At 41.0% G+C, this 3,231-nt stretch overlaps 1 long non-coding RNA gene across 1 annotated transcript; it reads right to left on the bottom strand.

Moving 5' to 3' along the window:
- Positions 1-1,334: 1,334 nt before the first annotated feature.
- LOC310666553 lies at positions 1,335-3,231 on the bottom strand. Its single transcript, XR_014505955.1, has 2 exons — positions 3,165-3,231; positions 1,335-1,545 (listed from the first exon to the last, which is right to left on the bottom strand). It is a non-coding gene; the product is annotated as an uncharacterized lncRNA (long non-coding RNA).

The raw sequence follows: 3,231 nt of genomic DNA on the forward strand, positions 1-3,231 counted from the left end.
CTTTGAAAGATAAAGCTCAGCCTGCAGGCACTGAATCCAAATCAGATGAATTTATTTAAATGGAGGGAATTAAATTGGTGTTCTAAATTCTCAAAGAAATAAGACCAATGTGAAGCTCCTTTTCCAGTTTTGGAGAATTGTGTTATCAGTACTTAAATCAGTGGTTTTATACATTTTAAGGAGGGGAAATCCCTTAAAGTGTGATATCAAAAGCTGTGTTTAGTGCGTAGATGTTCACCTCATGTTGTGGTCCAGAAGCATCTGGAGGACCTTTCTCCCAATGACTGACCACTATGCATCTACAAATTAAGTGGATTTAGTAAATTCATTTTCTCGACAGCAGTATGCAACTCACAAAAATTGTTTGGATGGGGGAGAAAATTGATTCAGTTTGCATTCAAGGGCAAAGTTACCCAATTCACACTTTCCAAAACAAAGTGAGAACCAGAACACAGCCATCCTTCAAATTCACATGTCTTCGATTTTTGCAATGTGGTTCTCCAGCCAAGAAAGTTTCAATTTCTTCACCCTGGTCCTGTCCATTAGTGATGACAGAACCAGTTTAGAACTGAGACAGCTTCCTTGGATTTAGAAGAAATAAGAGCTGGATGTCATCAGGATATTGGTGACATTGAACCCCGAAACTCTGGACAACTCTCCCAGTATGATAAATAGCATTGGGGGGGGGGGGGGGACACACACAAAACAATACGCTGAAGGATCCCACAGGCCCTTAATGCAAGAGGATCTTGCAAGTGAGCATACCACAACTCATATTTAAAAGTTGATGGTATAACAGGGAGACTTCTTGGGACATCAATAGTGATTTATTCCATAAAATTGAAACATCATTAGTTATTTATTCCATAAAATGTATATACAACTGGATTGTAGAAGAAACCTCAAAGCGTTTTTTTCATCGCTTCTGTTATGTACTGAAGTTCTCACCCTGGGCCAGCAGGGGGATACTCTAGATAGTTTTCACTCAGGTCCACGTCAGTTATTTTAGGTGGGAAACCCTGGGTTGTTGTTGCTACAATGTTGACAGCCGGCTCCTATAAAAGCAGGCCGGCTGAGCTGTTTGCTGTTCAGTTCTGTTCCAGCTTACAAAATAAAGAGCTGCTTTGGAGAAATCGCTGTGTCGTCTGCCATGTCTACCCACTATTTAACAGCTTCCATCCAGTTATGGACGTCTTGCCCTGCTTTTGAACTTCTGAGCACTGTGTCTGTTGCCAAGCCTGTGCCATTACTTTTCTGAATAAAGACCCCTTTCCTCCAAACCGCGAGGTTATCTTCAGATGCCCCTAAATAATTATTAAAGAAATTCAACAAGCTTTTCTGCTTTCATAAATCAAAATATTTCCCTAAGTCGTATTTTAATACCTGTAGTCTTGTCACTGTAATACATTAGATGTGTCCGTTTCCTTCTGGTACATTCACTACTTTGCATATGACATGAGTTATCCAGAAATATACCATGATTAATGGTGCCAGTAGGCACAGGAGAATGAGCAGGAATCAAGCTCCCAATCTGAAAAAGAACTTCTACAAAACAAACTTTTATTTAAAATGTACAATCTGTTATTAGATTGGGAAACAAAAGACAAGCTTGTCAAAGCCTCTATGACACATTGGGCAATAGATATAGGACATTATATAGATTTTAATCTCTGGGGAAAACTTTAGAAGAGCGATCTGAAGATTACAGCATATTATTCTTTGAAGAAGAACTACTTGAAAATGATTTATAGATGGTATTTAACTCCAAGTAGGCTTGCTAAAGTGCAAGACTGAATCAGATAAGTGCTGGAGATGCAATGAGGTTGAGGTTCTTTCATATGTGGTGGACCTGTAAAAGGGTAAAAGAGTATTGGGAAATAATCCACAATGAATTGAAAAAAATGTTTAAAAGTACTTTTCAAAAAAAACAACCAGAGTCCTTTTTGTTGGGGATAATTCAGGCGGAAATTCCCAGGTGTCAAAAAAGGTTATTTATGTATGCCACTACTGCGGCCCATGTTTTGTTAGCCCCAAAATGGAAAACGAGTGAGGTCCCAACTAAAGAAGAATGGCAACTTAAACTGATGGAATATGCGCAGTTTGCGGACCTAACATAGGACATCCACAAAGATAGCCAGGGTATTTCCATATCAAAACCAGGCTTAAAAATAGCTTGAAACGGGTCCAGAAAGACAGTCTCATCCAAATAGACTTGAAGTAGTCACACCCTTCAGTTCTAGGCCCAAGAAGGCAACAGGTCACTAGTGCGAGAGGGATTCTCCTAGCGCTTTGCAGCTGCATTTATTAGATTAAAGGTAAAGGGACCCCTGACCATTAGGTCCAGTCGTGACCAACTCTGGGGTTGCGGCGCTCATCTCGCTTTATTGGCCGAGGGTCATGTGGCCAGCATGACTAAGCCACTTCTGGCGAACCAGAGCAGCGCACGGAAACGCCGTTTACCTTCCTGCCGGAGCGGTACCTATTTATCTACTTGCACTTTGAGGTGCTTTCGAACTGCTAGGTTAGCAGGAGCAGGGACTGGGCAACCGGAGCTCACCCCGTTGCTGGATTCGAACCGCCGACCTTCTGATCGGCAAGCCCAAGGCTCTGTGGTTTAGCCCACAGCGCCACCCACATCTCATTTATTAGATTAACCACTGGTTAATTTCTGGTTCACCATAATTTCTATTTTTAATTTGTGGCTTCAGAAGCTAAACATACCTGTTCACATAATGTCATGAGATACACTGCTAATCCTTAAACAGATATCAGACCATGTTGTAATAATAAAACAACAACAACAACAACAAATAGATGGATTGATTGATCAATCAATCTAATCTGTTACTAGATTAATTGACCTTTGAAGTGGTGTCCCTGATTTTAAAAATGCATCCTTTTAAAATGCTAGTTCTTACAAAACTGAAAGTTTCTGAATTTGTCTTAGGAGAGGGCAAGGCACTTCTCCTTCTATTACACAGAATAAATGCATGCAACCGAGACTCAGTCAAGATGGAAGATAAACATTTCCCCTCCCTTTTTTCACAGCTCCTGGAGTGAGAGGCAGGTCTTGCTTCCTCTGAACTAGATCCTCAGCTGGGACCTGTTTTGTTTGTCCCCTGGTAATCAACTGCACCCGCTCAAAGGAATTAAACCGCACCAACCCGGAGTTCTGTTTCTTAAGTCACATTGCAATGGCATATATTGAGAGACGCTTGAAAAGCTGGGAAC

The sequence above is a fragment of the Podarcis tiliguerta genome (genome assembly GCF_965153285.1).
Source record: "Podarcis tiliguerta genome assembly, chromosome: 1".
Taxonomy (NCBI): Eukaryota; Metazoa; Chordata; class Lepidosauria; order Squamata; family Lacertidae; genus Podarcis; species Podarcis tiliguerta.